Here is a 14,855-nt window from a genome sequence, read left to right as displayed (position 1 = left end):
AAATTTTCAAAAATGTTATTTATCGCATAAGAAAATGATTGCCGTTATAATCGTGCGTACTTGAACCGTCTATTACGAGCGGAATCCGTCTTGTGAAAAATTTGTTTATGGCTGCAATCCACATCGACTCACGAAGTTGAGAGATAAGAGTTAAAAGAGATTAAGCGTTAAGCTGTTATGCATATCTGAACCGACACATCTAAGATTCCACTTTTACGCGGACTCATTCGTCGCGCCGGAAAGGGCGGTAAATGGCTCGACGGCTGATTCATCTGGCGCGGACTCTCTCATTATCCGGTCGTATTGTCATTATGAAAACGAGCAACGGCGCGCGCTTAATCGGCCAACGGAATCCGAGCTGATTTCTACGTAGTTTGTATGCAGTTGCAACGTTCGAAAGACTTAACAGTCTCGACGTCATAGTATAAATCGCAGGTTATTCGACGCAAATCTACCAAGTCATTATTTATGGATCCGAATTTGGAGCCGACTTTTACTTAATAAAGCTGTGCATTTTTTTATCAATTTTTTAATAATGTCTAAATTATAAATAATCAAGGTAAAGTCTGTATATCATAGATGAATATATATATGGCAGAAACTAAAATAAACGCGTATGAATATGTATGATGATGTGAAAAATGTATATACCTGGAGAATTTTCTGTTTATTCTCCAACTATATACATTATAAAATTGATAACTGACAGTGGTAGCCTATTATTATGTGCTTAACAACCACAGCATCGACTCTACTGTAATCGTAGAGAGACATAGCTAGTTTGCGCAGTTTGTGCGCTTCCAGATAACTACGTCGCGATATAATCGGATCGCGCGTGATAGCGTTATTACACGTTATTATTATTATCGTCCGCGAGACGTGACCGTAATCCGCTCGCGGGCAAATCTCCACTAGTTTTCTAGCTCGTTAACGCCAACGTACCCGTCGGATGCATTCGCCATCGTTATATTTTCTCGTTCTCCTTCCCCCGTTTTCTCCCGTAAACACCATCGCGCTCGGTTCCACGGTTCGATCGATAGAAATCGAACCCTCCTCGACGATATGAGGGAAATCTTTTTACAGTGCCATCATCGTACTGGTATGTATAAAAGATGAGCCAACTCGATAGCCTCCGAAAAATTTGGCTCATTGTAAAAAGGAATCTCGAGTACACAATTTAATGGTTATATATATTGCAAAAAGGACACGTTACAAAAGAAAAGTCTCTTGAGAGAAAAAGAAAAAGCTTTTCAAAATTGTTTAATATTATATTCTTCGTTTCGCAAAGATTATTGTTAATGAAGTAGACTCTGATGTTTTCGAGAATTTATCTTCAAAATTAATACACTTTTGCATTAAATAATATATTTAAATATTTTTGATTATTTTACTACGGAAACTATTTTCTATTTTTCTGCAATATATATAATAAATCCAAATATTAGTTGGTTCGAAATAAATTATGAAATCTATATTGTTTATTAAATTATTACAGATTTGACACATTTCAATCATTAAAATATCGCTGCGCTTTTTGACTCATTTTTCCCGGTTTTCCTCGGGCAAGTTCGATCCTTGCAGGCGCCATCGTCGCGGGGCAATAACACTGGAGGAAGACGCGCTACGTCGCGGATCGCACGCTCGTCGGGAATCGGTATCCCGATTACGTTGTGCTCGGACTCACGCACGCGTTATCAACGACAACGTGGCTGAAACGTCTGCAGCTTGCGCCGAGTCGGCAAAAAAACCGGCCGTTGACGTGGTCCCCGACCCTCCGTGCCATCTCTCTCATCGGCGGCCTGACCGCGACGTCGGCGAGACGCGACGTCGAGGTCGGTCACCCTGCGGAAGATCGGCCGAGGAGAAAAAGGGAGAGTAGGAATGCAAGAGAGACACCGGCCGACCGACCGGCCGGTCGGTCGCTGCGCCTTCGGTCGTCCTTGCGCTCCTTCGCGGACCGAGAATAATCGCTTCATCGTCTCTTCGTCTTGTCGGCTTAGATTTCGCAAACACCGCAACGAAACGATCGTCTGTAATCCGATCGATTAATTCAGGCTGAATTGTCAGCCGACGATGGTCTCTTTAATCCTTACCACGTGAAAAAATAAACGGCCGTCTATTCGCCGATTTTGCCTTTTCTTGCCTTCTCGCTTACTTTGTTCTTTGTCACGTGCGCTCAAGGCAATATCAATAACCGCCGAGTATCGCGATTTTTATTTGATACCTTGCCACAGTCTCTTATAACAGAAGTTTCTTACAATGTTTCTTATTTCGCAATAAATTCTACCCGAGCTACGTTGTTTTCAACTTTCATAAAATACAATTATTTTATTTCGCTAATATCTTTTAGCGATAAATCGCTACTATTCAAAATTAAATATTTTAGTTTAAAAAATATAATAATCGATTTATTACACATATGAGAGGAAAGGATAATTTAAAAAAGATTTGACGGAAGAGAAAAAGAGGGATTTATAAAAATCTCTTTAAATATTTCAAAAAGCAAGATATATATGTGAATATAAATTACATACATATATACAGTCAAGATTTAAATTAAAAGACAATATTAAATTTGTGGAGATAGATATATACTAATAGAGAGGAAAGATAAAAATACTACAATTCAATATATTTATCATTTTCATTGTTATCTATCTCATAGACTTGGGTAGAATAGTGAAATTAATTTTCATCGATTTATATTATTTTATTCAATTTATTTCATATATTTATTTTATTTGCGCAATGTTTTTCTTTCTGTATATGTAAGAAATCTTTGCTTCCGCGTCTTATCGAAACAGGAAAAAATTCCACGACGTTGCGACAGATTTTTCAATATTAATCGTAGTCTAAACATCGCAAATACTATCATCCTCGGCTTGCGTCATTACGATCACGAATCCGTCATGTCCATAGCCGGCCACGACTAATCGGTTTTGACGCATCGGCTTTTACGGCGCGCGAATACGGCGGCGAATTCTTCCGATTATCGTGGGGTCACCGTGCTTAATAAATCACAAGGTATTCGCAGACAGGCCATTCCCGTCTGGCGTTTCGCAAGCGGCGAGATTAACGGAATTCGCGGGCGAAAATACGCGACGGCGTCCATATCCTCGACACCGCGCGTACTTTGGCATGCGTTTAATCGTTGAAACGATTACGCTTCCGCGCGTTTTCGCGAGTGAAAGATTAATCGCGACTCGCACACTCTCCCTGCTCATTGCTCACGTCCGTGTGTATCGCCCGAAATTATCGTTTCCATTAAGCTCTTATCATGCTTTCTCGCTCACGGACTTGTATGATAAAGTAAATCGTTTCGGAGCCTCTCTTTCTCGTCGCCGCTCGATCGCGCGTGTTTATCGGAGTAATTAATGATATTGTTAGAGCCGTAGCCGATAAGCAGCCGAGAGACTCGCCAAAACAAGACTCGCAGGAAACGTAATGCGCTATTAAAGTCCCGACAAGAGATTCACGCGCGTGCGCAATTTATCTGTTTATGTTTTTCCTCTCGACGACGGCGATGACAACAACGGTGGTTCTTATCCGCGTGTAACTCGTTTGCTCGCGCGCGTCTAATGCATCGTTAATTAACATCGACACGATTGCCACGAGCGAGCGCACGCGTGACCGCTCTCGCTCGTGGCCGCACGTTTGTTTACGTATGTACAGAGTGCTTGAGGACTGTCGATTGCCGATACGCGATTGAGCACGCGGCTTCTTCGCGTTTCACCACGTGTTGCTGGTAAAACGGTATCCCGACATTAGACCTTTGGCTTTCCTTCGAGACGCTCGTGAATATATTAAACGTCGGGTTATTAAAATTTAATTATGCGACAGAGACGTCATTTACATGCGGTGTTCAGAAAATATCACTTTACTCATTTCTATTATTCATTTTCACGTTTCGTACGATTTAGAAAATGATGTTAAAAACTCTATCAATATTATTAATATAAAAAAATCTATTTAAAGAAAAATGATTATCCTTGATTATGTAAATAAACTAGTTATACTAGTTATACTAATATTTCACAATTATCATTTTATCACATTCTAGCGGAAAAAAGCAGCATATGGTATACATATGCATGGAATTATCGTTGCGTATATAAATCCGCATGTTAAAACGTTTCAATGAGTTCGTTTCTCGGACGAGAAATTATTTGCATTAAAAGCAACGAAATTATACAAATTTAGATATATATTTGCGAGTGGTAGCATGTTATAATAATTAACCTGCTAATGATATAATTTCATACGGGACGGTCACTGTTGGAAAAGCAATGACTTAAATGATTCAATGATCGTGATGATAAGAGAATATATAAATTTAGATTATTAGTTTTATTAATAAATATAAGTATAAGTAGAACAATATAAATATAAAAAGATTCAATGTGAAACAATTTTCATTTTATTTCACAAAAAAGAATCATAATTCTTCAGAAAATATATATTTAATCAAAGATTTTAGAAAATAAATTAATAATAAATTAATTAATTTATATATAAAATAAAAAGAACTTAATTATAAGGATATGATTAAATAAAAATATATCGATACAAAGTTACATATTCGTATTCGTTAATTTGAGTACATCATTTGCATGAAATCCATATTTGTTGACGCTTTATATGCGCAAAATTGTTTTATAAGATCACGATTTGTAGCACTACGCACAAATATATATTGATACTCTCGTCGCGGATTGCGGTAAATCATCTTCAATTATTCGTGACGAAACGTCGCGTATCAGACGGCCAAGAGAGGTTTTGCGATGGCCAATACGAGAGTGCACGCCAACATTAACGGAACATTGCCAAAAATGATTATAATACGCGGTTGTGCGGCACACGTTTTCGCCAAGAAATCTCGCATATTTCACAAACGACGAAGACGTAAACAGAGTTCGTTTTGCAAAATAAAATTTGGAAGACTCTGACGAAAAATAAGTCGAGCGAATCCGATTCCGCATATTCGAAAGATTATTAGACCGCAAAAATATCTCGTTTAGAGAGATGCACATTTCGAGACGTATTTTCATTTTGATTCTATCTCGGATCTGAAAACTAAAGTATGCGTTCCTCGCGAAGACTAAAATCTACTTCACAAAGAGGCTTCGACGGAAAGCAAGTCGAGCGAAATTGAACTCGTTCGAAAGATACAAGGCGTAAAATGCGGCAAGAGAAGAAAGGAAAGAGGAGGATTCGAATTCTTTATCGCCATCCCCCTGTATTCGAATCAACGAACGACGAGTTGACGCGTCTTTCGAGTGCATCGCTCCTGATTGAAGCTGCAATGAGCACTTGCTCTCCCTTCCCCGATAACGCGCCAGTCTTCACGAAGGGCAGATAAGGGTAAAAAAAAGCGTAATCGAAAGAAGACTAAAAAGAGTTGCGACAGAGAGGCGAATAGAAGAAGAGTTATCGCGCTCGTCTGGTCGTCGTCGCCCTGCGAAGGATAAGGAAGAAGAGAGCGGCAGGACGACAAGAGAAAGAGAAAAAGAACGAGCGAGAAAAGCGAGGAGAAAGAGTAGAACGAGAAGGAACAGCGAGACGAGGTCGGAGGGAGAAGAGGCTGAGAGAAGGAAGAAGTCATACGGGGCGGTAGTGGAAACGAAGGTGGAAGTGGTGATAGCGATGGTGGGATACCTAGTGCCGTGATCAGTTTCGTTTAACGAAGGTAGCAAATATATCCGAGGCATTATTTTATTTTTAAATAATTTTTCATACATAGAGAAAATTTATATATATAAAATTTTTATATGTAAAATTATTTCTGATTTTTTAAGAATTTTTATTTCAGATATTAATTTCATTCACGCTCTTATTCCATATGCATTAAAGAATTAATTAGTATGCTGTAACAAATCTTGGCTAATATTATTTGCTTTCGGATAATTTTTCGATAATTTTGAAATCATAATATCTATATGTCAGGTAATAGTTTTCTCTACATATATATTTATGTATCTCTTTAAAGAATCTTACTATATTTCTAAAAATAAAAGAGAATGGAAGCTAATATTTCTACGATTAATTAGGTGTGCAGACTGTGTTATTAGCTCATGTATTAATTTTATCTTTACGTATACGGGGATGAGTTACAATATAAGCGCACCGATCCTCGTCGTGGGCGCGAACGGCCGTTGTTACGGATCTGGAGGTGGCGATATCAGGCGGTGGCGGTGGTGGCGGTGGAGGAGATAGAAGTTATGCCGCGCGCGCGGATCGGCGCGCCGCAGAGACGAGAGTGCGACGAGGAAGGAGGAAGGGGAAGGGATCGTCGGGGAGGGAATGGGGAACGGAGGACCCGCACCGACGACCCTGAGATATGATAGCCCAGGGGTGGCCAACCGAGCCTGAACCGAACCCTCCCGAAGGTAATCACCGCTCGCACGACAGCTGCTACCGAAGAAGTATAAACAAATCGTCGTATTCTAGCGTCCAACGTTCTTTTTCCGTCTCTTTCTTTCTCCCTGCCTTTCGCACAAAAGATTATGCTCCAAAAAAAAGGCGAAAGTGTATCGAATAAACATTGTAAAGCACCATCACGGAGAAATATCAATAGCAAATCATATGTTTTTCAGTTTAAAGCTGTCAGATTAATATGTTTTTTATCATCGACGATTACAATTTTTATATTCAAACGACAAAAGTTTGTGGGGCATCCTTTTTTACGCCAAGGGATGGCGAGGGAGAAATATTTTGAGAAGGAAAACCTGGAAGGATAAAGCACGATACTCGAAATATCCAGCGACTTCGTTCCGTTTGAATCGCAGAATGGCTGAATGATCACCCCGGTGATAGCCGGTTATCATGCTCCCCCTGCCCACCGTCTCCCGTCTCGCTGCCCTCTCTGGCCTTTTTCCACCTCCGCCGAGCTGCGCCGCTCCTCGGTCCCTTCGCCGCGCGCTGTTGTCTTTCCTCCCACCCCCGCCGACCCTCGCCTTCGGTCCCAACAACCTTCCGTCTAGACGGCGCGCGCACTCACACACCCGGAGCACCCGTCCCTCCTCGCGCACGGGGAGAGAGAGACTTGTCCATCGGCCGTGTATTAAGCGGCGTACACACACGCGCAACGCCACGTCGTCCGCAGACACGCGCCGGCGATAAAGCCTGAATAGGAGATCGCCATCGTACTCGTCATCGTCGTCCTTAGGTCGTACGTGAATCGGAGGAAAAGCGCAATACTGCACGCGCCGAGTCACCGTCGTACAAAGTGCAGCTATAAAATCTCGCATTCTCCAAGAAACGCAAAGAGAGACAGAGAGAGAGAGACTCATCTTTATCGTATACCATACAATAAAAACTGTTTATCTTATATGAATCGAGAATATAAATCTTTCTCCTCGCACTTTATATAAATTTCGAGAGAGGTTCCTCCCACCATGAATTATAATAGGTTTTTCAACCATCGATGTTTACCAAATATCTCGCGTGGATCTTCATCGCGGAGCACTTCCGCGTGGATGAATGACGGGGGACAATTTCCTCGTCGTCTGGTCTCGTCTCGCCTGCTTGGCGCGAGTCGAGGCAAGGAGTTAATTATACGCGTTATATCGCCGGACGTATATGAAGCGGTTAATTCGGGCTGGTAAACAACGACGTCGGAATTTCGCGAGCGTGCCGCGAGCGCACAAACACCAGCTGCGACGAAGACGGCGACGGCGGCGACGGTCGTCTCGTAACGCGACGGGCGTCTGCCCGTCGCGCGGGTAAATAAGAGAAGAGAGAGGGAGAGAGAGAAAAAGAGTCCTGTTTCTCGTCTCTCTCTCTCTCTCTCTCTCTGTCGCGCTACGATGACTTTACACCGTCATACGCGCGGTGCATCGGGATCGTCGACAGACGCAACGACGGTCGGAGATAGACGGTTCGCCGACGACGGGCGACCTTGAAGAGTCGAGCGAGGATCGGCGAGGGTTCTCCCTACGTCGTCGCTTAAGGATGCCCCTTAAGGTGCGACTCCATCGATGACGTCGCCGAGGGTGCGCGCAAGAGCTCACCTTTCTTTCACTTTCGTCTCTTTTACTCTTTTTCTCCCTTCGCTTCTCGCACCTTATCCGCTCGTGTTTCTCTCTTTCTCTCTCTCTCTTCTCCGCTCTCGATCCCTTTCTCTCCTTCGCTGTGTTTTTCGTCCCTAGTCATATACCCCGGACACCGGCGCGGCGCGACGTCACCGCCATTACCGGCTTTCTCTCCCTCCTACTTTCTCTTTCTCATACTCGGTTGCTCCGGTCGACCGTACTCTCGCTAACTCGCTCTCACGGGCGCGGGTGTGAGAAATCGTCGATGGGACCGACCGACCGGCTCTCTCTTTCTCTTTCGATACAGGACAACGACGACGACCGGTGGGGGCGACCGACGTCTGCTAGTATCTTAACGGCGTGCGTGTATCGCGTGTTGTTGTTATTGTACACGCACCCGTCACGTAGACCCCCGCGTCTGCTCGTAATCCGGGGCAATGTTGAAATTCTGTCGGAAAAACCATTGTCTACCGTCAGTCGCGATTTCTTTTTTTTCCTAGATCGAGAACGAGGTCGCTTGATCTATTGCGTCACAATAGACGACTAATAACGTAGAATGCGACGCATGTGGAAATTCGCGCCTACGAAAACGAGTCCGGCTCCGATGATTTCATTTTGCCTTCATCTTCTCCCGGCTTCTCGCAACAAGGCGATTGAATATTTCAATATGTTTGTCTCGTGAGAAAATGAGATGAGATTCTCCAATAACGTATTCTAATAAATTTGAAATCGCGTTATCAAAAACTAAGTCGAGACACAATCAAGAAGCAAGAAGAGAATTAATTAATTTTTTAATATTCAATATTGAAAGTCAAAACAATTTATGAATTAAACTTTGAGAAGAAAAAAAATTGCAAAAAGATAAAATCATTAGATGGATTTAGAAAACTGCATTTTATTTTAAAGTTTAATTTTATTGAAATATTTAATTATAAAAACATTTTCAGATTTAAAATATGCACAGTAAGTTTTCATTAAGGAAAAGCTGTACACATTTTAAACACATTTCTCAAAAATTAGTTTTAGAATGGTTATTCATTCTCCCAACTTTTAAACATATACATATAAATAAGATTGAGTGAAATATGTGATATCATGATTCAAGATAATAAACAAGTTTTAATATTTTTATATTATATGGATGGAAAAGAGAAGATTTGTAATTAATTTATACATATTTAAAAATTATGGATGAATGATTTATTCTACATTTATTAAGGTATATTTAATTGATATGTATATTATGATATTTTTGTATTTTTTATATTCTATTTTTCCAAGAGAAAAAAAGTGATTTGCGTTAATGATATGTATCTAAAACCGGAGTCATTGATTTTTTCGAAGAACCTGAAATTTTAAGATGTTTTGCGGAGATCATTGAAGCGAAGTGCTGCCAGCAAAGCGATGCACATTTCAGTATATAATACGCGAATGCAATTTTTAAGAACCGAACGATCGCATCGCGCGGATTAATCGAGTAACTCGATCTACGATGCATTAATCTTGAACCGAATGCGCGCGGCATCGATCGATCGATGCCGGTGGGGACCGAAATAACAAGCTGATATAATTTCAAGCGTAATTTCATCCTCTACAGAGTACGATGCGATGCGATGCGATGCGCGCGCGAATTAACAGAATCGATTGTAATGCCCCGTTGTTACGACTAACTCGCGCGAATTACGCGCACTTAAGCGCTCGCGTTGCGCCGATTTTCTGATTGACCCTTCGGCTCTCTGCCCATCTCCATTTTTTCGCCGCGCTATTTCAAGACTGAAAAAAATAAGCGATTCCATGATTAAATCGCGTTAGCGAACATTTCATTGTTTTCGCGCTCGCCGAAGCGTTCTAATAACTATGATGGAAAATTTCATCCTTCGCGCGAGTCATCAATTTTACCGATGACTCTATCTTATAATTACGGAGAGATCATTCTCAAAGGATTGTGTTCTAAATGAATCACGCATATCAAATCATAGACGTCTATCAAGTTGTATTAAATTATGATTGGACTGAAAATTTCAAAAGTGCACGTCGATAAAAATAATAATCCCTTGCCCGTAATAAAAGTTTAATAAAAGTGCACGTAGTAAAAAATGTATCTTATTTAGAATCTCGTGCATCGCCGATCTATTATTACTTTCATTGTCATTCATTGAATTCAATTGGATGCGCGACTTATCTCGCGATTATAAATGAGCGAATTACTCATATAATTATGAGCTATTTTTTCCAATCTACATGCTACGAATAATCATGTCGCGCTACGGAAGATCGATTTTCGGAAGATTATCTTCGCATTAATTTCGTTCAAGAGTTAAATCCCAATCATTATCGGAGCAGAGCGTCTTAATCGGAAGCCAGTCGAGGCGTTGCCGATACATCGGCTGCGTCGGGGACGCTCGAGAAAGACGGAGACCGAGCGCTCGCCGAGCGTGCGAGCGAGCACGCGGAATGCGGATGATTTTTGCGTCGTGCGACGACACGCCGGACTAATCAGCCGGTGGATCGGCACCCGCGATACATACACATAGAATGCAGCGTCTGATGGCGTGTCGAACGAGCGGGAGCGAGCGAGAAGAGAGAGAAAGAGAGAGAGAGAGATTGGAAGAGAAAGCGGTCGGTGGTGAGTCTCTCTGCTGCTTGCACCCTGCGGGGAGACGAGACGAGACGAGACGCGACGCGGTGCGGCGCGACGCTTCGTGAGGAGCGGAGCGAGGGGGGAAGGTAAATGCGGCCACTGCGCCGGCGGCGGCGGCGGCGGCGATGGTGGTGGTGGTGGAGTTGGTGATGGTGGTGGTGGTGGAGGTGATAGTGGTGGTGGTGATGATGATGGTGCGATGGGAGCCGAAGGGGAAACGCTCTGCGGCTTCGAGAGCGCGGAGAGCGGAGGGGACACGATGAAGAGGAAGGGTGGCGGACGGAGTCGCGACGGTGCTGCGGCCTGACAGACACCGGACGCGTTCAGTCTGCCGTCGAACCTGGAATGCGTCGGGTCTTGTGTCGACGAGTGTCGTCGTCGTCGTCGTCGTCGTCGTTGTCGTCGTCGTCGCTGCTGCTGTCGACACGAAGGCCCCGTCCTCGCTCCGATTTCTCGGGCGCGCCGCGATCGAGCGGAAACGACGTCAAGCCGCGTCCGTAATACGTCCGCATTTATTCCGCTCCGTGTCGTCGGAGATACGCGCGATACGACGATGAGACGCGATGGGAGCGAACGAACGAACGAGTACTGTCGGCGCGACGTGTGACACCAAGCGCCGCGTGTGACTTTCACGACGACGCGACGCATTGACATTTCTCTCCTGCATCCAGCGAGCGGCGGGAACTCGGCCAACAGCTTGTCCCTCTTTGCCGGATCTCTCTCTCTCTCTCTCTTTCTTTCTCTCTCTGTCCGCGCTACTCCAATACGCTCCTTCTGTTCCCTCCCTCGGTTGTCGCGTTCCCCTCTGCTCCTTCGACCGTGAGACGAATTCGTGTACGAGGGCGGAGATCCTTGATAGGACGTAACGGTGGATTTCTCGGAATGATAACCAAGGGCCTCTGATGGCAAGATCGAAAAATCTCCGCGGACTGGTGGACGGACAACAACGACGAGCGACGCGAGAACGACGGCGACGCGAGCGCGCGAGATGATTTCGGGAGTCAAGGTCGGGTCTGTCTAGACTGCCGCTGCCTGCTATACATCTCGACGTCATTCAACGTCTGCGAGACGGCGCGCGCGCAAACGCCAGCAGACTTTCCGATAATACTGACTGGCCGAGAATGCACACGGAGTGACTCGTCCCTCTCTCCTCTCGAAAATCTCTGGGAATCTCTACGTTACGAGGCGATAGCAGACGAGTTGAATAGAGAGCGGGCAAGAGCGAAGCCTCCTCCCTTCCTCTCGCGGCGATACACGACGGCAGAGAAGGGGATAACACGACGACGGAGTCGCGTCGCTGCTCCCATTAGATGCAAGCCGTTAAACGACCGTAACGCTTATGGTCAAGTGGGATCGCCGGCGGAGCACCGGATACAATCGAATTAAGTGGGAACGGGGTCGCTTCCTCCTAACGGGCCCCGCCGATCGATCGTCGGGGTGGACCAAGCATCACGGGAACCGACCATCGCGTTACGTCTCTTGTCGCGAAAGCGCGTCAAAATATCGATACGACGGGGGCGCACACCTAGCGCTTCGTCGGTCAGTTAACGGGAAATGGAAAATCTCGTCGCGCGACGAAAAGAATAATAGTAATAGTAATTGGTGATCGCCAGCTATCGCGAAGAGGACGACGAGAACGAGGCTTGCTCGCGTCGCTTGAGGAAATCGCGTCAAAGTCGAGCGAAAAGTGTCGGTGGTGGTGCGTTTATGTCAACTCGACAACGGGGACGGCCGACGTCGACGGCCAGTGGTTGTTTCCGGCACGCCGACGGCAACCTGGCGGTTCCTCCGTTCAAATGAAGCTGAGGCGTCGCTACATGCAGACGCTCGGCGTCTCCGTCAAACAGCTGCGCAGGAAACTACTCGAGCTGGGCGCGCGAATCCTCCACGTCCAGGGGTCGAAACCGCGCGACATGGCACTAGTGGTACGTGTGCGACTCGAGAATGTGTTTTGCCTCTATGTTTTTCTTCTCTCGTTCTTCTATTTTCTTATGCCACGCTCTCGACACGCAGCTCCGTTGCGAATGCATGTCAAGTTCTAATGCAAGTTGCACGAACGATGGTGCGACGATTCTGTAAAATATTGTATTATTAAATATTTTTTTAAAGAAACTTTTTAGATTTTATTTGCACTATCTATGAAATGATAGAGGATACTTTGCTGTCGCGGAGTCGAATTTTAGTGAAACTTTTCTAACGTGTATATCTGGAAGGAAATGATCGATATAATTTCGGAGTTAGTGGGATTGGTCGATACAAGTTAAAATAAGTTTGCGAAAATTTCGATAGACATGCTCGCAGAGGAGATGATTTACTGTTTATCTGTGACAATTACCATAAGGATATATCTTTTCCGAAAGTCAGAGCTGTAGCATCAAAGATCTGAGATCATTTTTTCTCGCGAAAATTTAACGCGATTTTATTCGCGCTCCTTCAATCTTCATTATTAAACATCCTGTTAGTCAAGCCTCAAATGTAATTTCCGCTGAAGTGAAACTAATTTAAAGTTAACCGAGAGACAAGTTTCTGTTCATCCATTTAGACGCTTAAAACTTAATTTGCAAAAGCCCTTCAATTTTCAATGTAAATATCTTCATAATTAAAGCGACAAAATCAATTATAGAGGCTGCCGTTACAATTTCGCACAGGTTTATGTTGTAATATTCTGCATCTCTTCTATTGTATCACACACACCTCGTTTCTATTAACTTGAATAGATATTACGAGAATATAAATCGAGAAACGATTTCACACATACATACAGAAAAATGCTCTTTAGTTTGTCCATTATTTACGAACGAAGCAGCGCAGCGAATTCTCTAAAGAGGGAACGTTGCGGCTGGATATTTACGATCGGTCACGAATATTTAATATCGCGGTTTTAGGCGAAAGTATTGTCCGAGATTTTATTTCACTTGACAGCCAACACATACACGCGCGTATACTAGCGAAATAAATTATAACGGTCGTATGATTCACATGGGTGAAAGTATTTTGTGTCGACTGTGCGCGAAAAAAATATCAATTCTTCCGAGGTACCCCTCGGTGTGTTGCACCTTGCATGATGATTTACATATAAAGTAATATGAAGGGATAATTGGTAGGACTCGAATATTGCACCCGACATGCTTTTGAATTTCAAAGATTAGACTGGTGAAACTTAATAATGCAGTTTCTCCCTGGTGTATAGATTTTCATTATATTTCAGACATTGAAATAAAATATTCTTTTTTAAGTAAAAAGTCTAATAAATAATGTCTGATCCTATTTTCAGGTGTTAGATTTAAAATAGTTCATAAATCTTCATCTTTCTTCATTCCTCATACTTTTTAGTCCTTATGCACATTAATATTTATTAGAATCTATGAATGTTATCTTTAGCTTGTTTTTTAGCTGTATATTACATTTGCAGCTTGCATTTTTTTCAAAGCTAATCTCTTGTTCGGTACTAAAATAATTTTTGATACGCACGCAAATAGGTCTGTGAAAATAAACATAAATCGAATTTAGAGAAAGCGCAAGCGCTATATATCTCTTGAGATTATCTATGCAAATTTCAATCGACTCATATCTTATTCAAACATGGACTTTAGATTTTTAAATTAAATATTTTTAACAGAGATATATAATAAAAAAGAAGATACAAGACATAAGAAGCAAACAAAAATTAAAAAATTCTATTATAAATTTTATATATATGAAAAAATTATTAAGATCTTACAAAGGGGGCTAATTAAGAATTCTAAGCATGAGCACGTTCAATATCGCTTAATACGGAACTAGTACACGTTCGGATATTATATGGTATCTGGAACACCGAGACTTATTCCGTCATCTTTCTCTTTCTCTCTCTTCACGAGGATGAGCCGAATAGGCGTCGCGACGACGACGAGAAGGAGGAGAAGAAGAGAGATGAACGGAGTGGAAAGACGCGCTCGAAAACGCTCGCGTCGAACACGGAGCGAGAGGTGGTATAATAAAAAAGAGCAGAATACACGAGAGAAGAGAGGGAGAGAAAGAAAGAGAGAGAGCATTACACTGTTTGCCTTGTGTGTTTCTTCCGTCTGGCCCAGAATGCGAGGCAGGCTTTCACTGCAGTTTTCTCGTCTGGGTCGACTGCTCCGCTTCTACGTCTCGTTTCCTCTTGCATGCCGACATGGTCTCTCTCTCTCTTTTTCTCCCTC

General features: G+C 43.2%; 1 protein-coding gene across 1 annotated transcript in view; it reads left to right on the top strand.

Moving 5' to 3' along the window:
- Nucleotides 1-14,855, top strand: part of LOC145961145 (uncharacterized) — a 62,763-nt gene that overhangs the window by 29,575 nt on the left and 18,333 nt on the right. The gene's annotated exons all lie outside the window — the stretch shown is intronic.

This window comes from Camponotus vicinus, unplaced genomic scaffold (genome assembly GCF_025532165.1).
Source record: "Camponotus vicinus isolate PSW18456_S1 unplaced genomic scaffold, iyCamVici1.0 SCAF_10, whole genome shotgun sequence".
NCBI classification, from domain to species: Eukaryota; Metazoa; Arthropoda; class Insecta; order Hymenoptera; family Formicidae; genus Camponotus; species Camponotus vicinus.
The sequence above is the reverse complement of the archived record's forward strand: the minus strand, read 5'-3'. Positions and strand labels throughout refer to the sequence as shown.